The 23832-nt window shown below is 42.0% G+C and overlaps 1 long non-coding RNA gene across 5 annotated transcripts in view; it reads left to right on the forward strand.

The window, feature by feature from the left end:
* The window catches only part of LOC308183101, a 171855-nt gene that overhangs the window by 38230 nt on the left and 109793 nt on the right, over positions 1-23832 (forward strand). Inside the window, exon 3 of one of the 5 annotated variants that reach the window (XR_013942261.1) lies at positions 747-1382. The exons of 2 other annotated variants lie outside the window; for them this stretch is intronic. This is a non-coding gene — a long non-coding RNA (uncharacterized lncRNA). Of the gene's footprint in view, positions 1-746; positions 1383-3129; positions 3500-8001; positions 10917-23832 lie in introns of those variants that run through there. 2 more of the 5 variants (XR_013942264.1, XR_013942269.1) reach the window with 2 other exon arrangements.

The raw sequence follows: 23832 nt of genomic DNA on the forward strand, positions 1-23832 counted from the left end.
GCTCTGAAGGCTGTGCAATGCCTCTGCATTGGTGCAAATCAGTGCTCACTTAGGGTCTTGTGGTGCCAGTGGAAATGTAAAATGAATAAATAAATCAAAACGCATGGTTCTAACTGGAACACCAATCCAGCAAGTGAGGAATGGGAACTTGACATTGCCTGAGGGCGAAGGAGCGAACTCTGCTTACCTGCTCTTATCTTTACTGGCGATGCCTTTGGCTGCCAGTCGAGTTCCTAGAGGGCTAAAAACTTCATTCGGTGCCTTCTGAAACTGACGGGACTTTGTGCTGACACATTCTGCACCGTGCCCCGCAGTCACTGATATTCATGGCGTACTGCTTTCATTTCGCCCCATAAACCAAATGCAGAAGGTTTGGAGAAGGGCTACGAAGTAAATCAGGGGAATGGGGTCTGGCTCTATGGGGAAGCTTCAGTCTTAAACTGCGCTAGTGAAATCCCTGCTTACTTAGCCCAGGAAAACGAAGGGTAAGAAGGGAGAGAAATATGATCTGTATAGAACAGAAGTAAGCAATTGAGGGGAGATGGGGAAAAGAGACTTTAAGGCCAGGAGTCACTTACCCACAGGAGTCCTTACTCTGTGCTAGAGAGACCTTGTTTTGTCTTCCAAAAATTGCTCTAGGTAAGTGACTGGCGTGATTCATCACCTGGGGACCAAGTCCTGGGCAGGATATCTGGTAAGTAGCCAAGACTGAGCTTGTTTGAGGGTTCTGCTTTGTTTTTCCAAAGGGCCTGATGAGGTGTCACTGCTGGAGGAGCCTAGAAGCTGTGTTCAACTTGCATAGGAGACTTCAGGAAATGCAGTCCCTAAAAAAAAAAATGGAGGTTTCTGGTTAGCTAAGGACACTTGTGTCCCTCTAATTTGTGTAAAAGTACAGCTGGAAAGATTCTGCAAGATGTCACAAGGGTTGTGCTTATGCCTGTAGTCTCAGAGTAGGTGTTGTAATGTGATCCTGCATCTCTGCCAAATGAACTTGAAGGAATAAGCGCTTTTTTTTGCTAAATCTGCCAACTGGTCAATGGATTTAGTGGACCAACAGCTAGATCTGGCCTAGACAGCCTGGGTTTTGGGGGGCCAATTGAACTGTGAAGTTCAATTCTTGAATTCTTCAACTGTGAAGTTCAAGTCTGTGAAGACCACTGTGAATCCAGGCGAAATGGCAGGAGGGTAATGTTTATAAAGGGGGTGGAAACACGATTGCTTTGCACCCAAGGCACTGAATGCGCCATCCACATCTGTACCCCAGAATGTGGAAAGATTTGAGCCAATCACACAAGCAAAGTTGGATGTTAATCATGTTAATCATTCTCCTAATTTGCTAGTTCTGGGCAAAGATATTTTGAGGAGAGAGCATATACCTTAGGGTCTGATAGGCTGACCCTGACCTGCCAGCTGTAGTTGATAGCTCTGTGCTCACACAGCTTGTTTGTATAACCATTGTTTGGGTAAAGCCAAAAAAAAAAAAAAAACAACAACAAAAGAAAAAAAGGCACCCAAGAAATGAAAAATACACGAATGCCTGAAAGAACTCTGGCAAGATTGTCCTTCTTTGCAGAAGGCATGTGTGTGTGGGGTTGCTATAGCATGTAAGCAGGCTCTGTTGTATTTCTTGTGTGCTAAATGCTACCAATTAAATTTGAACCATGTGAAATAGGAATCAAAAATACCTCTAGAATGATTTTTAAAACGAATCTGCATCATACAGGTCCAATTTAAGTAACTTTCCCCAAGGCACAGCAGACCTGTGAGCTCTCTGGCTGGGCAGTGTGGTTATATCTTTAAATCTCTTCATTCTCCCGTAGATTTTTTTTTTCTCCCCATATAGAAAACCCCACCCATATCTCTGCAGTATCTGCAGCATGAATTAGAAAGTCCATTGGGACATCTAGGTCAGCATGAGCAGATCTGACATCAGCCTGCAGATTATGCCCACAATCAACAGTGCTGCAGTTGTTTCTTTCCTTCCACCCTCCCCCTCTTTGTACTAGGAGAAAATTATTCTCAAATGGCAATCCTAAGAAACATTAAAATGGCTCTGCAGACGCTCTTGTCAAAATGCCACTCTCTTCATCAGAAAAAACCCTCCCATGTCTTGTGTGTAGAGAATTTATATAATCCAATAATATATATTTGCTAATGCAGTGTTGACTGGGATTCAGAAAGCCAGCAGAGAGAGAGAAGGAAGGAAGCTGAAAGCTGATGATGGTGCAGAAAGGAAAAATGAAACTGGTATCTGATAACAAGAGCTCTCACAGCAGAACTGGTGGCCAGGTTCAGAGCCTGGTTGCACAGCTGTCTAATAACACTTTCCCACTGGCTTCAGAGTTGCTCCACCTACTTCTACAAAAGAATTTGCCCCACATTGCTTAGCCTGTACAAAAAATACCACTTCTTGCTTCTGCCCCCTGTCTCCCAAGCAGGCCCTACCCACGTTAATACCAACCCCCCTACTCCCTGTCCATGTATTAAGATATTTTTCTGAATTCTTCTATTTCCTGTGCTTTTTACAACCTCAGGGTCTCTCTTACATCCTTGTGCTATTTTTAAAATATTTTAATTATACTGGACTCAGCGGAATTATGCCTGATGTTTCCTAGGGTAAAACTAAATTTGAGCTCCCCGATTCTGAGCCTGGTTATACATTGGTGTAATTCAGTGGAATTAACCTTAATTTTTACCACATTGCACCTTGGGACGAAGATTGCCTCTAAGGATGTGAATAAAGCAGCTGGGAATAGTAGCATTCACTTGTAGGTTTTTTTCAGGTATGTTGGAAACCTTAAAGATTTCTCCCTCATGGAACGGGAATTTGGATGATAGCTCCCCTGTGGGCCATCTAAAAATGGAGTGAGGTAGAGACATCAGGCGTGCAGCTTGTGGTTTAAGTAGAGCTGATGGGCAGAGACTGGAAGAGGAAGAAAGCTGCTGCACAAGGAATTTGAGGGATTTGCTCAGGGTTATTCTGCAGGTCAGAGGCAGTTCTGGAAATACAACTCTCATTTAGCGTCCAGGTCACGCTTCCTGTTGGAAAAAAATCATTTTTTTCCCATGGGGAGCTTTTGCACAGTGTAAATAGCATTTCCCTTCTAATGCAAAGCCATTATTTTCCAGTATGGAAGGTGTGCAGGAGAAGTGCCAGGACTGTACCCTACCTGGTGAATATCTGTGGCCTTTCAACGAGCTGCAAAACCAAGCCTGCATCCTGGTGACCTAAATACTCGGGATGGGCCAAGAACTCTGCACCTGGGTGCCTGAATCTGGGCACAATAAACATGTACGTGCTCATGCACAGACCGTACAGGAGAATCTGGGTGTTTTCATGTCAGTCTGTGGGATAAGTAGGTCTTAATATGTTTTATTGCAGCAGTATTGATTATCTGGTGAGGTATTTTGGTATCTTTCCCTGCTGTTAAATGCAGATTTAAACTGCGGAGAGATGCTGCTATGCTTATAGTGGGATAAATAATAAATCAAAGCTAGATGGGATGGCTTTTCCTTAACCAAAGCCCAGTACCGAACGGTGCTTTTCCATCACATGAATGGTGGTGTGCTTGCATCACTGTCCAGAGAAGCCTTTGTTCCCCTGCAGAGTCCCATTAACTTCCCGTGGACATAACGGTCTGTCTTTGAGGAGTTGGTCGCGGACTTATCTTCTGCTAGAGATAACTATAAGTGCTTTCTTTTATTATTTTCCTGACTTGAACACCTTCCAAGGCTTGAATGCAGCAAAAATGACATTTAGAGAACAAATTAGGACATAATTCTAAATTCTGAAGTATATTGGAATAGAAAGCTGTGTAGAAGGACAGTGGGGAAAAAAATCCTTCTAAAAACCATAACCTTTCCGTCCTATAAGGAGACAAATAGTTTTAAGTTTCTCTCCTATTATGAGTGCAGTACACTTACTTTATTCTTGCTTTTTTCATCTTCTGGAAATTTCAGTATGACATCAAAAGTTGACAGTGAACGATCTGCTACAGAATTGTTAATACATTTTTCTAACCTCTTTTTTCCTAATTATGGATCAGAGGGGGAGGGGAGTAGAAGTCTTGAAAGTGATCTTGTACAAAAGCCATTAATATGCTTTGCTTGCGATGCATTGCACGTTACATGCCAGTAACAGAAGAGCAGGAAGGCAAAAGTTGGTACCTTGATGTAGCTTCTCTATGCCTAGATCAATCAGGAATCTGTCTTTAATTACTTTAAGTCCTTCAGCAAGATTCCTACACTTAAAGGTAAGGATTAGTTACGTAGTTTTCTAGCAACAGTGAGCCCAGGAAAGTATTAGTTCTGAGTGGGGATGTAGTTATTACTGATCTGGGTAACAAAAGAGGAAAAGATACAAAAGAGGAAAAGATTTTTGGGATGAGGATGAGCAAGGAATAAGGGTTTTTAGCCTGACAAGGCTGTCAGGCCCTGTGCAACTTTCTCACAGGGATGTTCCTGCTTGTTCGTGTCAGTGCTCTAAAGAAAAAAAAAAAGGGAAAAGTCTTAAAATGGTGATAAGTGGATTTGTAGCCTTGTTGAAAAATGTTTCTATTTAAGCACGTTGTAATTCCAAGGAATTCTGACTAGCGAGTAATCTGATCTGTCTGGATCAATTTTTCCTCTCAGTTCCATTAGCACGCAGCTACTTTCAGGTTATTTTTGTCCATGGTTTCAAATTGGGAAGAAAGTGGTTGAGCCAAGGTTCAGCGCTTTCCACTTTGCAAGGTAACTGCTTCTGAGGCCCAGGAAGCAAATTTTGGGCTCTTCTGGGCACTGTGTGCATCTATAGCTGCCCTCACATTTGTGCAGAATGATTACCCCTTTTAAACCCACTTAGTAGAGGAATTAATGCTCATGTGGAGCAGAAGATAAAATGGTACCGTGCTCACGTGGCTTGTTGAAGAGAATTATATAAATCACTGGGACCTGCAGACACGGCGTGAAGGTGGTGTGACTCACGGTGTTTAATTCCTTTGAAGCTGTTCTGATATATTCGGTGCTCATAACCTCTCTGGAGCAAACCACTTCATATTGATTATTGGCTTCATACAATCTTGTATCTGATATCAGCTGCGGAAGCATGGTGAGTTCCTCTTCTAAAACCAGGACCAAAATATACTACTGAAAGGCTGGCTACCCTGTTGCAGAGCAAGTAGGGATACTATCATAGCGAAGCAACAGAATAAGCGCTCTCTCAGAAGTGGTTTTATATTTATGCTTTACCCTACATATGCTACAGATCTGCTGGTATACTTGAACTGGAGCTGCCTCTGGGTTTTTATCGAGAGCAAGTGATCATTTTTGAGGCAGCTTAATGTGTGAAGCTCCTCCCTGAAGGGTTAAACAGAGACCACTAAACTCTGTCAGCCTGCAAGCTGAAAGCAGATTGCCACAAGGACTACATATACTCACAACACTTGTCCTATCCCAATCTACGTGCTCTTACAGAGCCTTTATTCAGCCAGCAAGCACACAGGTATTGGAGTTCAAGTAGGCAAATTCTTGAAGACCTTTACTCCCTCTGCAGATCAAAGCCACTGATGCTGCACACAGGTGGATGAGCCTTTCTGCTAGTTCAGTTCTGGGGCTGTGAAAAGTGCTAGGGTTGTAGATCTGCAGTCCCTGCAACAATCCATATCTCTTTTTAGTTTTCCCCCTTAAGGCTTCACGCTATGATTTGAGTAAGAGTCATGGGACTCCCAGGCTTTGGGTAAGTTTGACCTACAATTAATATGGATCATCTAATTTTGCAGCACCTGTTTAATTGATGCAATTAGAATAAAGTGCCTGGACTCACCTGGTGCTCTGAGCCCTGCTGGGAAGCATTTGTATTTGCTTTTATTTCTGTGTGACTTTCTTTTCCATTTCATATTATGCAACTTCATTAATTAAAGTACCTTCCTCTTACAAATGCAAAGCAGCTTTCAGTGCTGAGGGCCATTGGGCTGAATGTGCCCAAAAAGATATTATACCAACACATACAGCATTAAGGACCTGATGAGATTATTAACAAGTAATGGGTAATTTTCTCCCAATTAGTGTGCTGTGGCTATTATTAAACCTTCTACTAAGGGACTTCTGTATTCCAAGTCACAATACTGTTCTTATCGGCCATTTCCAAGCTCTGACAGGTCAGTCAATGCTTCTCTGACAATAATGGAACATTAATTCAGTCTCTCTTGCCCCTGTGAGTTGTATTTGGCAAAGCCAAGGTGCAGTAGGAACTGAAAATTGACATTTCAGAATCATCTGAAGGCAGGGCTCCTAGTTTGCAGATGTGTCCTGAGCATACATGATGCACAGAGGGGAATTAAGCAGCCATCTCATCCCAGGATCTTGAGCTTTTTTATGTACTCAGCCTCCCTCTTAAGTTCGTATGTGGAATTATAACTAAATTTAGAGTTGACTGAGCTAGCAGAGAGGCAAAAAAGCCAGCTTATACCCAGAGCTGCTGTGGGGCTGACTTCCAGCCCTGCTCACTTACAAGGTAAAAACAGCCACAGAGCTTAGAAATAAAAATTATACCAAAGAAATCCCAAATTCCATGTAAGCTTAGTGCTGTCTTTCCACGTTGTAATCCAGGTCCAAACTCCAGGGTTTAATCATTTTGCTTCAAGAACTGTTTAACAGGAATGAGAACAGTTTGACACATAAATAAGTAAATCTGTGAGATTGTTTTTTCCTTGGCATAGAGATCAACTCTGCTGACAGGATGCCATTAAAAAGAAAAAAAGCAATAAAGGAGGTGGTTGGAATGTGCTCAGTTAAAATCTGAAGGACAGTAAGACCCTGTCCCAGCCCCTGAGGATTGGTATATGAATCTGGAAAGCACACACCATCACAATTCTTGAGGTGGTGTGGCCATCCCTTCCATGCTCCTAATAGCCTGCACTGATGCTCTGCAGGGCAAAGAGGGGAATTGTGCCAAATGATAGCATCGGGCTGTGGTTGCTATTGCTTCAGTCACTTGACTGCTTTTTTTTTCTTAGCAACTCACCATTGCAACCAGAATGACTTTTAGCATGTGATTTTATTTGCATTTCTAGAGGTGAAAAATAATTAAAGAAAACTTTCTCCCTGGACTCAGTCCCCTAGCAGGTAGCTCTATTAACACGTAGAGCAGTTCTTGTACAGTCAGGCCAGAACCAAACATCAAGCAGTAAGACCCCAGCTGAGCTCGCCTCTGTGCAGACAGTCCCTGACACAAGCAACTGCAGGACTGAGCAGAGAGAGGGGTTGAAAGGAAAAGGTTAAAGCTAGTCCCGAGCAACACAGCGTGCAGGGACAAAAGCCAGGGCTCGCTGCTTCAGTTCAAGGCTTTAGCCAAGCCACAGCAATGTCCCATGCTGGCTGATTGTTTTGGAAGTGACATTAATTTGTGGTTACACTGCACTCTGATTTCATCACTGCAGTGCTTGTAACAAGCATGTTCCACTGAAATAGCTGATGTAAAGCTCGGCCTCTGTATTGTCAATTCAAGGGCAAGTCATCTTAAAACAGTACTGCCTCTTAAATTGCTTGGTCAATTGATGCCAAAATATTTGGGATTTTCTGGGCTGGTACTCTTGGTTTAATGGTTATTAGGGCTTAACATCTTAGTGCAACAAGATTACATAGACCTTGATCCTTGAACTTCATTTGTGCACGCTATTAATTTTGTTTTAATGGTGGTTTTAGATTACAGCCTAATAGATTAATTTGAATCTAGTCAAAAATTCAGGATCAAAAGGAAACCTAGTGTCAAAAAAATCTTTGGAAAAAGGTGATGTGAAGTGATATAGCTGTGGTTCAGCAAGGTTAAATGCCTGCGAGAACGCGTGGATTCTACTCTGAATAACATCGATGCATCTGGTATGAAGTGTTGGGAATGATGTCTGGAATATGGATTGGCAAGAGCTGCTGTGCTACAGCTAAGCTTCCTTAGTTATTAACTGAATAGCTGAGCTCGTATTTTTTTCCTTCTGGCTGACTTTCACGTTGTCTTAATCGAGACAGGCCTAGCTGCTCTCGCATTAGTTGGGCTTGGCTGGCGTGACTCAATTATGCCGATGCAACGCGGTGGCGAGCCAAGCCCATGAAACCAAACCTCCAGCAGCCCAAGTCAGCACATCAGAGGACAGGGGTCAGCTTCTGCCCTGCAGTGTCCGCCTGCAGGGTTCTCTGCGTGCAGCCTCTCGTTACGGTGATCGATTCGAAAAGGACGCTTGCAGAGAAATTCAGGCCGCCTAGAACTTTGTGTTCCTTCCAGACAAATATTGTCTCATTAAGGAAGTAAATGATGATAACATCTGAAAACTTCAGCTGGGATGTGCCTTTGAATAAGATTGAGTCCTGACTCCTTTTTTCTGATAAGCTTGGAAAATCTCCAGAAATAACTAATTGGCTTCCTCAGAATCTGCTGAATTCCTTTGTGTCCTGAGCAAGTTTATCTTTGGAGCACTGTAATAATGTACCAAATGAACATTTTCTCCACTGATTTTATGAGTAAGTGTGAGCCACTGCTCTGTCCAGTAACTTTTACATTTTAAATAAGATCCTTCATCAGGACTCGTTCAGAATACAAGGGAAGTCTAGGTAGCTTGTGATGCAAGTCCCTAATACGTGTTTTACAAAACCACGGAGCTACTACAGTTTAATGATCAGTTTATTTTGAGGAGGAGGTGCGCATCTGCAGGGGATTGTCCCCCTCGAACAAGGCAGAATGACATTTTTTATGGCTGAGGCAGCCTGCAACGTCATGCTGATGTGCTCCGGAGTCCAACAGTGGCACTTCCACTTGGTTATGAGCCTGCAAGATCTTGTACCTCACCTCCTGTTGAATCGTCTGACTTATTCCAGAATAAATCATGTGGAAGGCTACGAGATGGTGCTTCAGGACTGCAGTTACCATCTGCACTAAGAGGCTCTGCAAATTTCCAGTGCTCCCATGTTCCCTAAATATCCAGCTCCTTGGTTTGTCTCAACGGGCAAAGCTTTGACTTTAACAGAATTGGGCTAGGGAAGGAAGTAGTGCTAAAAAAAAAAAAAAAAGCTCTTGAGATGGACTGGGGACCCCAGTGAATGCAGATGAAAAAGTGAGACCTAAGGTGCCCGTGGGCATTACACAAACACACTGCACAGGGAAGAGTTCTCCCCTAAAGGCTCGGAAGATGAAAGGGGAGTGCAGGGGAGAGCTGCGTTTAGTTTAGGGAGAGAGATTATAAATGCTGTGCTATCTTATGATGTGCTTGGAATAATTATTAATCGCATGATTAAGTGTTTGATGTTCTTCATAACCAGCTTATCAACATGTTCAACATTAATTTTGCTTGTACTGCTTTATGCAACTTTCATGCCCCATAAAACGCACGTTAAGTACTAGGGATGTTTAATAATGATGTTTTTCACTAGGGCATGATTGTAAAACTCCCTTGGGCTAAAAAAATAAAAAGAAAAATAGCTATGGCTAAACTTTCATTGACAGGCTAGGTGAGGAAACAGGCCAGCTGCTATTTGAGAAAGGATCTTGAAACAGTGAAGGTAAATGGCAAAGGAGCTTTTATTTACTTTGTCAGTGGCACAGATTTGAATCATCATCTAAGTCAAAATAGTGACTGGTTTTCCTTGCATTAATATTGATGTGGTATAAAATAATTATAGTAGGTATAATTAATTATGTGAAAAGCTCGTTAGTGGTGAATAATGAAAAACCTGATTCAATAGGAACAGATCTTTTTAGTTACCTTTTCAAGTTGTGTCCTGCATTGCCTGTGATATAGCAAGAATGATTTTCTCTGGTCATCTTAAGATGTATATATTCATGTATATACTCAGCATTGGCAGATGTTAAGTGGGTAACAAATGGATACAGCTTCCTTTGAACTGCTCATTGACAAAATGAGATGGGGAAGATTCTCTGCTTCAGAATAGCTGAGGAATTTATAAAAGCTTCAAGCGATGTTGTTTCAGATTATTACGGCAATTTTATGGGCCAGTGGAAAGCAAAAAGTCTATTTCTCATATTCTGTTCCTCGGTATAGTAAATCAATAAATAACTAATGGCAGTCACTTTAACTTCATCCCTAATGGATTGTTGTCCTGTTATTAAATGTGAGCAAATTGAAAATCTAACAAGACTAGAGGAAAAACGATCTTGTATGAGTGTTAGTTACCCCAGAACTGCTGGAAAATATGAAATATAATTCAGGGTTATTGTTTGATGTAAATATTTGCAATGTAATCCAAACATCAGTAGGAAGCACTGGAGAGAAGAGTTAGAACGCATCATACTGCTTTAAAATAATAATAGAAATTGTACTGTGAGCTGGTTGGTCTTGAAGTCACGTGAAGGGCATAGGTGAATGTGGGAAATGGCCCTCGAGGTGGCCAAGGAGATATTAAAATCAAAACTAAAATAAAAATGAATTGCAGAGCTAAATGCTGAAGCACATTTATTTTGTAGTTTCAGCTAGGAATATAACTTGCTTTCATTTCTAGCCGTAATTTGATTTTAAGCATCGTTATTGAGCAACTGCTTTGTTCTAAACTACCTGTCACTTCCAGCATTTGATAGAATGGTTTCCTCCTACGATGTGGCTTACACTAAGCCTTTGTTTGTAATGTGTTGTTTTATAAATATCCCTGATGTATTTACAATGTGCTAAAATTAGCTCCAGAAAGAGAGCATTAATCAATTGTTAGTTATGCCTGATATTTTACTGCACCATCTCTCAAAGAAGCAGGACTGTCTGCAAAAACTGCAAGCCATTCCCCTGAACTGAAGTTTTAGCTGACTAACCTTCCAATTGCAATGACTTTGTCGTAAAGAACTGCCTCATAACCCGCTTGGCCTAAATCCTTTTCAATGCAGAGAATTTGTTCTTTTTTATATTAAAAATAAATAAATAAAATGCAATGGGAAGTCATCTAATTTGTCCACATCTTCAAAACGTTACTTATTTTTGCACAGAGCGCCTGTCTTTCACGTATTTCTACTCTTACAATGAAAACAGTTCAATCTCGGAAGAAAAAGGAAAAAAAGCCAACATAGCAACAAAATTCACAATTGATACTTGTCTTCAGCAGGGTTGCATCTATTTCTCCCATTGGCTCAATCCGTCTTTGAGGTTGCCTTCATTTTCCTTGCTAGCAGGGATGATTGTTCTTCCTGATGCCCTGCAGACAAAGGGGCTATTGTCTGCACAGCACAATGCAGTGCCAAGCAAGGATAGCTGAGCTAGCTTTAAAAAAAAAAAAGAAAAAGCTAGCTTACTAGATGCATGTAGTTTCTCCAGCATCTAATGGTTTCTGATATTCACTATAACTTTGTTAGAACGTGATTTTTTTTGTGCTTAGCGCTGTATGAAGCCAGTCTTGCCTAGTCTAATTCATACGGTAGGGACTTGCGGGTTGGTACTTAGTAGGTATAATTGAATTTAAAGTGAAATCGGCGTACAACAGAATGAAACTTAGGAAGGAGGAATGTGACTTCACTGGCTGAACATGCTAGGTCAACTTTGCATGGTAATTTTAACAAATTGCCAGATTGCTTACAAGTGAGAGAACTTTCACGGAATAATTTAATGTATTTGACAACATTGCAATATGCAAAGGTTTTGTTCCTGCAACTGAGACTTTATCTTGCCGCAGTGCCAATGCTTATTATTCATCTCTTCTTGTACATAAGGCTGGACCTTCTGTCTAACACAGATCTCTTCAACCTTCAAGAGCTTGTCAAGAGTACCCAAAAGTAGGACAAAGGCGAGTACTGTCCTAGTAATGTGTTGCAGCATTTGGTTTCAGTTTCCTGCCAGTCTAAATCCTGGTTGGATGTAAAAACATCTCTGCAGTGATAGTAGCGAAGTGTCACTATTTAACCGCATGCAAATAGAGTGGGTAGTTAGTAGGAGCTTAGGAGTAAGTGTCATTGCTGGGTTGTTTCTCACATTAATTTGGTTTCAATGCTAGAAATTCCTGTGTCAGAGAGAAAATAGCTGTCATCAGGGTTGTACACAGCTTTGACCTTGCTGGCTTGTCATTCAGGGGCTGAGATGTCTGTATTTCAGTTCTAGCTCAATAAATAGTTTATTACTCTGGCACTTATTTCTTTGGAGACCCTCATTTGGGGAACAACAACGATTTTGCAGGTTTCTTGATGTGGTGCATGTAGCAAACTTCCTGCAGTTGCCCTCTGGGTGACATTTCCTTACTTTGTGGAAATGTCTAGCATAATATTATAGTGTTTTATAGCATTAGCATACTTAAAGCAGTTTAATGAAATAGGAAAGTAAAAGGTTATAATCTTTTATCACATGTAAAATATAATCTAAAATTACCTGCTTTTTTAAAAGAGATCAGGGAAGAAAAAGTTTGGATATTAAATCAGGTAATCAGCAAAGCCAGCATGAGATGCTTGAATTCTTTCATTCAGCCCATCGAGCTGGAAGGAAACCAGAGATCCAGACAATTTTTCTTTATCTGGATCCTACTTCAGACAAACTCTGTGAATGAGTGGAACTGGTGCAAGGGAGTCACCTACTTCGGCCTGACTGATTTCCCAGTTCTCTGCAAAGACAGGGGACGTTGATGGTGTCTTTACAGCAAGGTATGAAATAGAAGTATTATACATACATGAAATTTAAGAGAATTTCCACAGTATAAACAAATGTACCTTTAAAAATAAAATAAAAATCTGCTTAAAAATAAATCTCTATCTTCAAATTTTGTACACATCACTTTGAAGCTTCCATGGTTTTCTCCTCCCACATCTTTCCGTGCCTTTCAGTGACTTCAGTATCATAGCTTTTACTATAAATGAGCATTTGTTTCTAGTATAGTAAAGACTGATGTAAATATGATGTGCATGTGAAAAATGAAACAGGAAAAATCTAGGAGGAAACATTTAGGTAAACTTAATGTCTGAAGATTTAATGAGTATACTCATTTTCAAATCATGCATTTTACAGCAAGAGAGATTAGACTGTGCTATTTCTGTGGACTCTTTATTTGGTAGGACTCCAGGCCCTGTGCAGAGGGGGGTAATAATGTTTGCTGCCTAGTTAGAGAAGAACATTTAGAAGGAAAAATGTTGATTTTTGTCCTGCGTACTTTGCTGTCTGTTAGGCGTTCTGGAATACACTGTACAGCTGCATTCATGAACTTTAAAATATTAAAATATTTGTGTGCATTTTTCAGAATTAATATTTGGTTATTCATAATTAACCTCATTAAAATGCATTGTTTCTAAATCCCATTAAGAATATTCATAATTAAATGAGCAGCTGGAGTGGGCTGCCTGGAGTTGCAGGCAGCAGTGTAACGAGTTATAGCAAGGATTCAACTGCAATGCAGAAGAAAACTTGGGGTGGGTGGGGAGTCATCCACAATTTATGACACATAATTTGGAATTAATTTACATCAAGTTGTCTTCCCATATCTTCAAAGCAGAGCATTTTCCATTAATGTACGGTTCGGAAACAGTAGGCTGCTTCACCCCTTTCCCCTTCCTTCTGGGAGAAGGAAATGCTGTCCTAGGAGTCTGAGTACAGTAAGGAGTTTAGGAAGGTCAGGCTGTGAAAATGTGACGTCATTTGTCCTGTCGGCATGGGGGACAAGTGCTGATGCCATCATTTAGCTGGTGAATTGCTGTATCTCTGCCTTGCTCAGATGGAGTGGGAGAAATGCAGCGAGATGAAGAGTATCTGAGGGTGGGTGAGATAAGATGCTACACTGACTTCAGAGGCTTTAAATTAAACTGACCTGTCTGCTTTCAAGGTTAGGATGTGGTTGGAAGGAGAAAACCAGTAATTCCTAAGGAAAAGGATCTGTTGATGGGAAAATCAGCTAAGAGTAAAAAAAAAAAAAAAAAAAAAAAAAAAAAAAAAAGGCAACCTATATTTTCAAGAAGTGCCAGGGACTTGGGACAATATTTGCTACCAGTGCTTTGCATTTACAACCCCAACACGAGTAAAGCCCTTACTTCTAACCTCAGTCAGAGGTAGTAAAGGCAGGTAGGGTAGCTGTCCTTTCATAGGCAAGGGAAAGCAGATGTAATTCAGATAAATGACTTATTTCTGGTCACACACACTACCTGCAGAGGGGTTGCATGAGTTTCTGCATCCAGGATCTTTAGTTTTATTTCCCTTTGCTGCTGGGTGAATGAATGCATTCCCTGATGATCACTCTACACAGGCTGCACTCTCCACCTGCAGGCACTGCCTGCTCAGAGGTGGAAATAAAATTAAAATCCCACCCTCTGGTAAGAGGCTAGGAGGCTGTTACAGGCAGGGGAAAAAATAATTACAAACAATTGATGTACTGCAGGTTGCTTTTTTGCTGTTAGCAAAGAAGAGGTCCTTTAACCATGGCTGAGTTGAAAGAGCTTTGTGGTAAAATTGCTGCCAATTAAGTAGGTCTTTAAAATAGAAATGTTAGGAAACATTTTCCATTTGTCAGCTGAGTGTCCGCATGCTTTTGATTAATGCATAAAACAAAACAAATGTTATGGGAAAATAAGCCTGCTGTGTTTATCTATGTAATTCTTCATCTATCGCTCCACACCGTGAAGTCAAGTGCCATCAATTCTCTGGACGAGGTAATCAGAGCGTGGTTCCATTTAATCCATCCATTATTTTTAACCTTGACGTGAAGTTTCTTGATGCTGCTTTTTTCACCCTTTTCTGTTAGTTTTTCTTAATTGCTTGTCTTGGCAGCAGGACATTTCAGCTGTCCCAGTGTAATCTACAATACCCGCTGGGAATGTTTCAACAAAGGTTTCTGCAGAGTCAGCTTTTCTGAAAATAAAGCAGATACTGAGGTTAACATAAGAGGTGCGTGCCTTGAGGTCACATTGTATTTTTTTTTTTGAACAAATACAGCAAAGACAAGATTGCCTTGAAATCCCGTCTCTTCCTGGGTACCGTGAAAAGAAAAATCTTAGGTGATATTAAAGTGTTGCTTGGGTATTTGGAACCTGGTTTTTGTTTTTCAAGTTGTTATACTCACGTAAAATTGAAAACTGATCAAAAATTTCACCCTGAGTCATGAGTTATATGACACCAAGTAATGTTTTGGCCATTTGTCCTATTTGCTTTTTAAAAAGTCCTGTTTAAAAGGTGATTCCCTTTTTAAAGGGGAATGAAGAGAAAACCACAGCTTAGAGCTGGAGATGTTCGTGCTGCTCAGACACACATGATAAATTTCACAAAGATTAATTCTTTGAAAGGAAGCAGCCTGCTGTTCTCAATGGAATCCAATACCTGCTGTGGAAGGGCTCTCATCAATCATGCTATTTTGAGACATTAATAAAGACATTTAAGGTGTTACAGTTCATCTCAGGCCTGGAGCAGCCTGCGATATATGTCCTTTCTGCAGCAAGTGTTTTGTTAAAGACCAACCTTCTTAAGATTTATAGGACAAACATTCAGCCTACTGCTTCCAGATGTTAGATGATAGCAACTCTCCTATTGCCTCATTTCAGTGAAGTACGGAGAATTAGTCCCAATATATCTACACTTTAACATCTGCCTTTGCCAAAGCTGATGTTCTTGGTGTGTAGGATTTCTTAGGCATCAATTTTCCGTCTATTGAGATTTGTCAAGTTACTGTAGAGATCAAAAGCTGCTCGTAGAATGGATGTTAACTTTCAGTGTGCATGCAAGGAATTAAACTAATACAAGGATTTAAAGTTTGGAGTCCTGCTTAGGTGCAAAACCATATGTGCCAGCTGCAAAGCAAGCAGGAACTGGAATTCTCTTCCTTGTCAGCGTGTTACCATCAGTGCTTGCAGCAGGGCTCCTTGCTGCTTCTGGAGATGCTGGGCTTGGCTGCTGCACGTGGCTGCAACCCAGGCTGGGTAATTTGATGGAGAGAGCGGCTCCCACCTCACCAGCGTGCTGGAGGTGATGCTGCATGTGCCACTCTGAGGGGGGTGGGTGAAAACGTGTCAGGTGAAGCAACTTTTTTAAAGTACTGTGTAGTGAAGCTGTGGGATTCATTGCTGTGTGAAATTAAATGCGCCTGTATTCTAAATGTACTTGTTTTCTTGTGTCTGATCATGCAATATACGGTAAAGGATGTAAAGTAATTCTTTACAGGTAAACAAGACTGTATGTGGGGATGAGGATTGCACAGGTTTATACCACTGGATTTACTTATTGCTCTCTAAATGACCTGATCCTATAGTATTTTTTGCCTCCAACTCCTTCGAGGATTAAGTCTTGGATCTGCACTGACAAACCTTATTTCTAAGCCATCTGTTTCAAGCCCTTTCCTCCCCGCTGTGCCTGATGTGTTATTTCTGTAGAGGTTGAAATATCTGCCAAAAGAGGTGTAAGGCTGCCTGTGAAACCTCTATTTTCACGTGTTCCTGATTTAAGTGCTTTCTGCTGAGGCAACCCTCTCATTCCAGGTTTGTTCAGCTACTAACACTCCTTTCCGACAATATAATCAGTGAGAACGTGGAAGGAAGTTGTGTCAAATCGTGCAGTAATGTAGTAAGGTTGCACGAGCTGGGAAATGGATTTTGTAGTCAGATGAGTCCTGTTATGCAAAATAAAGTTGGCGTGTGCGGCCCCAGATCCGAATAACAGCAGATCTGGGTTTCGTTTGGTTGGAGACACCCAGAAATGATGCATCGCTGTGACCTGATACTGATCTGACACTGGTCTGTCTTCGAAAGGATGTGGTCCTGTGCAGGCTGCTCTGGGATGATTACCAGCCTGAATAAAGGCTGCAGCAGCCAGGGAATTGCAGATAATTCTGGCCTCTTGCTTGGACATCTCTCCATCACCAGCAGAGCACTTAAGCACGCACTTCGCTTTGTGATCTGAGCCCATTTGGAAGCACTTCGACAAAGAGCGGTCACTGAGAGGGTGCCTCTGCTCTCGTTTCTGAGACATCCGAGGTTGGCTCCCTGCAGCGTGGTGCCCTAAGCTCAGCTCTGACCCCGGATAAAGCATCGGGGTTCAGCACAGTGACGCCATATCTCCTCGTGCACTGCGCAGCTCTCTTCCTTTTTTCCTGCATGGAGATACTTAGTCTGAGTTTTGCATGTATTTACTCCTGTAAGGCTTCTCGGTGCGAGAGCATGCTGCAGATCCAAAGGGTAGCACGTTGTGTATTCCCAGTACATCATTACTCGTAATTCCAGGCATTAGTAAATATTATGATAATTTGCTAATAACTTAATAATGTGATACTAATACCATATAAGAGAAATGAATATCAATGCTAGCTGCTCCCAAGGATAACTGATGAGAAAACATAACTGATGAGAAAACAACACTTGTTCTGTTGCTCAGTTCCTTGTCTGTCAGATTGCAATCAACAATTCTCTTTTCTACTGATTTAAGTGATTTTTAGATCAGCCCCACAGTGAGACAAATTCTTTTTTTTTTTCCTAGACTGGGTGATACCACTGATAACTTGTTCAAAAACTGATGTCACAGAAAATTACCCCCTTAATTGACAGCGTGGGTAGTTTTTTTCAGTATTTAACTGATGGCTTGAAAGGTCGTGCCACTGCTGCTGTGCACTTCAGCACTTCTCCAAAGAGCTGACCTTACTGAAAAGCACCCTCTCGTCCTGGGCTTGCAGGTGAACACAACACCAGGAAAACACCCAGCTCGGCATTTCTTTCTTGCAAAGCAAAGGTTTTTCTCAGAGGCCAATGTTAATAACTCTAAATCAAAGTCAGAAAGCAAGCAACGGCAAAGAGCAGCCTCCCCGTTTTTAACAGATGTGTAGCTTTGGGAATAGACTGTTCCCTGCAGACCAGGAATTTGGGATTGTACATGAAAGAGGTGAGGAGGCTGCCTTGTGAGCACAGATTGAGTTTGTACCAAAAGGTTTTGTCCTCAGGCTGCACGGGGCATTAGTTACAGAAAGCTGAGTTTTAACACCTTTCTGTTTTGCCTTTGACAGCTGCTTCCCTTGTGACTTTGGAAAGATTGCGTAAAGTTGCTGCCTCACTTTACCCATCTGGAAGGCTGCAAGGGTAAACTCTACCGTGCTGACTGTGCAGGCCTATTTGGGGGATTAGTTAGTGCTTTCAAAGTGGTTTGTAAACCCCACACACTAGTCAGATAACACGAAAGCAAGCAATAATCTGATTTCTTCAGTATGTGCTGCTCAATATTGAGTCTTTTTTTTGTAACTTTGCATCTGCCACAGTGCACAGTTGTTTCTACTTCTCTTCACGTGCAGCCTGTGCTCCTGTTTATAGGGCATGGACAGTGCAGGAGTCAAAATCAGTTCTGGTAGCTTCCTCTCACTGAATCATCACTTAAGAATCATCACTTAAATTTCAGAGCCTGCAGTATAGGTTGGGTTCTAGTTTGTAGGCAAAGAAGCCCGTGTTGCTGTTGCATGTGGCAGAGGCAAGGCTGGGGCATTTTGTTAGAGAAGAGTAAGTTGGGGATGTGCAAGGTGTGGCTAAAATCCTTGTGTTACGGTTTTAATTGAGTATTCATGATGGGACTGGAAGAGAACACACCCTAGATAATAGCATCCTTCTCAGGAGGCTGTGTATGGCAGGCTGTAGGGGCGAGCCTTAACCAAAAGGAGACAGACATCCCTCCATATGCAGCGTCCAGCAAGTTTTCTGTGCACCACGGGATCACGCAAGTGTCTTGCTGCAGCTGTCTCATCCTCAGACCAAGAAACAGCCTTGTGCGAGGGCAGCTGCTGTATTAGTCAGCAAGGGCTCCACGAAGAGGGTTGGTTGACAAGTTCCTATGAAAATATTCCTGTTTTTTAAACAGCAAATGGCTTGTCAAGTAAATGGAAGCTGGCACAGATTATCCTTATTCACTCACAAAACTGGTTTTCAGAGATTTAAGAACTGGCACGAGTATGAAGTGCTCTGAATTTTTAATTTGCAGGGTTTGGATTTTTATTTATTTTTTTAACTGACAAGGAAAGATAGGGGTGTGTGGTTTTGCCAACGAAGGGAATACAATGTAAATTCATACCAGAATCTGGAGACGTACCACATTGCAGCACACTGAGGCTTATGGACGGGCACCTCTAAGTGTCAGGTGTGGATGAACTCAGATGGAAGCCCTTGCCCAAGCACCAAATCAGCCAAGTGCAGGCCAACTCTGTTCTGGAAGTTGTATCTGACTTTAAATGCCAGGATAGATTCTTAGAGTTGCGTTATATCCTTGCAGCTATATGACTTTCAGCTCGAATCCAGCCCGTGTGGAGCTCAGGGCAGTACCGGATCACGTCTGTACCTATTACTGCAGGCACAAGCTAATGAAATTCCTGAGGTTGCTCCAAGTCAAATCCTGAAAACTTGCAGCATGGCAGGTACAACTTGTCTAAAAGTCACTCTTGAGACCATTTAGGCCACATCCACGTGCGGAGTGCTCCTTCATAGCGGAGGCTCTTTGGGGGAGCAGCGCTCTCTGCAGCCTGGAGTCTGATTTCCCTGGCTTTGGGAGTGATGTGCTCTGCTGGTTCGTGGCACCAGCGGGCTGCACCGAGGTCTCACAAGGCTTACGTGTGAAGCAGTGCTGCCTACTGCCCAAGGATACTGTCAGCACGGATGGGAGACGACAAGCTGGCTCACGCAAGGGAAGCTGTCCTCAAGATGCTGCAGCTCGTGTTGATCTCTTACAGGCTGGGGTAGCTTCAGGTGCTTGCAAAGAGATGTTACCTTACGTGCACTGAAGTTTTTAAAATTGAACATAAAGGTGCGGAACTTAAAGCTGCACAGGGGGAAAAACTAAAAACTTTAGTCTAGTCCTAATGTCTTACAGCCAAAGGAACACCAAAGCCTCTGGTGTTGAGGAACAAGGGGCTAGATTGCTTCTTCTCTCTCCTGTCTTTCGTTCTGCTGAAACAGAAACATCTTTCACCCCTTGCAAAGCTCTGTGATGTCCTGGTGGGTAAAAGCTCCTAGGAGGCAAGTGGTACCATCTTTATTTAACTTTTGGAGTCACAAAGGCAGGTAGAAAATTAGCTGATTCAGGAGTTTTCTATTGTGTGAACAGCTTCAGCCCTAGTCAAAGTGCTTCACGCAGTAGTTCCTCTGCACCCGTAGAAACTGGGCCCTTAGATGCTCTGAAATTAAATGCTCAAACTATAAATACAGTCTAAGATAACTTTTCTGGATGTCCTAACCGTAGTTCTTAAAGCTAGCAGATCACAGTGAGGGGAAGTGACTTTTCACTGCAGTCATCCTCCCCACGTAACTCACCTAGCCCTTCCTAGAAGTCCTTGGAGCCACGGGTTGTACATCGGTCTGTTGGTGAGTGGTAGTTTGCAGGCTTGGAAGCTCATTGTAATGTGTGTACTGAAGCTGGGTATTCAAAGACATCTAAATATTTAACTTCCACGTTCATCTAAATAGCGTTGATTTGGGTTTTATAAGACTCGTGCTATTTTTTTAGCTGAAATTGGGTTCTTTCTACTGTTTGTAGAATAACCACCCCTTCCTTCCCCACACCCTTTGAATTATTTATTTCACTTTGCATGTCCTTTCAAAATCCTTTCTAAAGAGGCTTTTTGAATAAGTTTACTTTTGAGGAGTCTGTCTCCACCTGTGTTTAATAAAAATTTACTCTCTGTCCTTGCTGACTACATTAAGCAGTCCAGGGTGATGGACTTCTTAATAAAGTGAATATTGGAGACAGATTTGATAAAAGGCTTGCCACATCTAATGATGTTTAATGAAAATAAAAGCTTTTGGTTTTGGTGTCCTGCCCATTAACTTAAGTGTGATTATATTTATTGTCTGTCAGGCAGCTCGACACAAACTCAGTCAGAAAATGAAATTTTAGTGTTACAGTATAAAGAGAAAACAGGAGTGTTTGTGAAGGTCACGTTAAATCTATGAAAGTGTTGCCACTGACCTCTGCAGAGATCGAACCGGGATGCAAATATTGCCAGGGAAGCAGGAACAGTAACGTTACAAACGTTTCTAATTGTGGTTGGAGTTGTATGTATGGTATCTGACGGCATCCTTATTGCTTCCCCTGATGCCTCAGTTTGAGGAGCTTTGTCAGAGAAGGAAAAAATAGGCAAAAACAGCGATGCTATGAAGAATGGATGCTTCTTATCGTATCTAAGTATGTGCTCAAAACTAAGCGTATATTAAGGTTGAAGGGTGCTGGTTACATTGCAGTCCTTGTACCCTGGGCAAAGAGCTTTGCCCCAGCAGGGCCCCAGTGACAACCTGGGGAGTGTGGCACAGGGACGCTGGGTTTGTGCTTTAATGCCAGATCCCATACCTCTGCTTCCCCGCTCATAATGTGGAAGCAGATCTGTCTTAAAAAGCTTCTAGAGATGGTTGGAAAAGCATAAAAGATTTAGGGAATGTAGTTTTAAAAAAATTCACTGCAATAATATTTAGAGATTTCCAACTGATGTCACAAAAAGTGATTATTTCATGGAGGGGAGAAGAGGTTGGTTTTATTCTGTTTTTCCATCATCTTCTTTCTTTTCATTGTGCAAAATAAAAATCAGGACTATAAATACCAAGGAAAGGGAAATAAAGAAGCCTGGAACAGGGAGTGAAGCTACTTTCATTCTTCCTTCAGAATAATGAAATTCTGCAAAGGTTGAAAAAATCCATCAACAACCATTTTGAAGGTGGACTTTTTTTTTTTACTTTATAAAAATCCATAGCCACATTAATTTCAGAACTACTACGAGGTGAAGTATGCTTTGTCCAGTTGAGTCCAGTTGAGCATAGTGATCCAAGTCATACATGCAAGGGAAAAATTAGTAAAGAAAACCACCTCGCTGGTTTTTTTGAAGTTCGGTTATTATTTCAGCTGCTCAGCAGTTTTACAACTGTTTATAGATTTAGTTTTTCAGGTAAATCAGATATGGAATAATGTAAAATAAATTCTGCTGAAGGGTTTTTCCTAAATGTCATGTGGAAAACGCACCAGGCTCCACTGGCTAGTTATCAAAGGATTGCCTGGAAGAGATATTAGATGGCTATAAAGGTGGAGTTAGCAGATTGAGTAATACTTGTGATGGAAAGAAATAAGTTTGCCCCAAAACATAGTGCTATAAAAACATGTTGTAATAGTTCCAGGTTGTGTTAAATATTTTCTAAATGAATATCTTCTCTACATATAGATGGCATTAAATGGCCAGTATTCTGCACTGGTATGCACATCTCTATCTGGTTTATATCATAGAATGATTTATATACGTGTCTTTAGCACTTTTAGGTGTTTATGTAGCAGTTTACTTGTGTCTTTACATGCCAAGTATTCTGCGTATGAGCACAGTATTCTTCTCATGCTTTACATGTGTTCTTAAAAACTACAAGCCACCTCCTTTGTTCCTGTCTCCTTCCAAGCCTGGGCGTATGCAGCACTCTCCAGAACAGAGTAATACTCATAAATAATAAGAGCAGCACTTGTGATTTATTCCACAAGCTGATGGCAGTGAGCCTCTGAATGCAGACCTGGGGGGTGAGCAGGCTGGGACCACAGGGCAGGATGCGGCTCCACGGCGCGGTGCTGGGCTGCACAGGGCAGGTGCATCCTTCAGGGAGTTTGTGCAAGGAGGGGCTGGCTCCTGGCACCCCGTTTTGGGGAATGTAGAAGCTCGCAGGGAGCCCTGTGCTGTTCCAGGTCATTTTTTGTCCTTTGGCTTAAACCTCTCTTATGTGCAGGGAGGGCACAGCCCAGTGCTGGGGCCTTCGGGGAGCAGTCGGAGGTTGAATCCTGCACACGGAGATAAAAATTTGCCGGAAGACGGATGGGTGATAATTTCTCTTTCGCGGCTAACGTTTTCAGATAGGAAGGTGGGTTGAGTCAAAGCCTTACAGCAGCCCTGCTCCAGGTTTGGGTGGATTCATAAAGCACGCCCTGGCTGAAGGTGCTGGGATGTGCCGCTAGCAGCAACAGCAGCTTGCTGGGAAGTGAGCAGCGTTAGCAGTTCCAGCCAGGGTCTTGTTTCTTCCCAAGCTCACAGCGACAGGACACGCTGCACCACCCACGCTTTGCAGCAGGGTCGAGCACCAGCAGCTCTCACTTCACGGAGAAAAGGGTGGTCCAAATCCCAGCTTTTGCAAAACCTCCCACTATCTGCCTTCTGCTGCAGCTGCTGGGGTATGGTTTGCATGAACACAGTTTGCTAAACATGTCAAAATCAATCTGAGGGGAAGATGCTACACAACTTTGAGATGGTTTCCTCTACCCGGGATCATATCCTGACTTTCCTAACAAAGCGTGATGCATAAATTCAGTGGGCCAAATATGACCGCCTTTTTTTCATTTTGAGTAGCACTTTCTACCAGGTTTATTCTCGGTGTAAAAATGCAACTGCTGGCCCGTTATTATTTTTTAAACTAATATCAGAGCTTCTACTTTCCTACACCACACCATGGGGTACTCTGCAGATGCTCAGAATTTGAATGTGTATACCTGCTTTTCCTTCCACTTTCTGTTGGGCATAATTTGGCATACATCTTAAACATCCATGCTGCTCGGCACATTTTAAATAAGTAATGAGAAGGCACTACTCTTCTGATTGCAGCGCTCCTAATGATGGCAGTGATTGAGTAAATGACTCTAACCCTGTGTCAGGATGGCTTTTAAGGCAAGGAAATGGTAACATGAATAAGGAATAAGTGTAAAATCACTAATATAATCATTCAAGGGAAACAAAAAAACATTACAGTGGTATGAATTAGCTCTTGCTTGTTACTGACATAGAGGTCTTGTGTTTCCACTCTGGTTAAATTCAAAGAGTTTGGGGTCAGCTCTTATCAGCGAGAGGGGGAAGTCTGCGGGTTTACAATGTCTAGACAGCTGCCCAGAGGTATTGATAAGCACAGAACGAGACCCATTCCTTCCTCTTCTCTGGGCTTTGTCTGCC

This window comes from Anser brachyrhynchus (assembly GCF_964034855.1).
Source record: "Anser brachyrhynchus genome assembly, chromosome: 26".
Lineage (NCBI taxonomy): Eukaryota > Metazoa > Chordata > Aves > Anseriformes > Anatidae > Anser > Anser brachyrhynchus.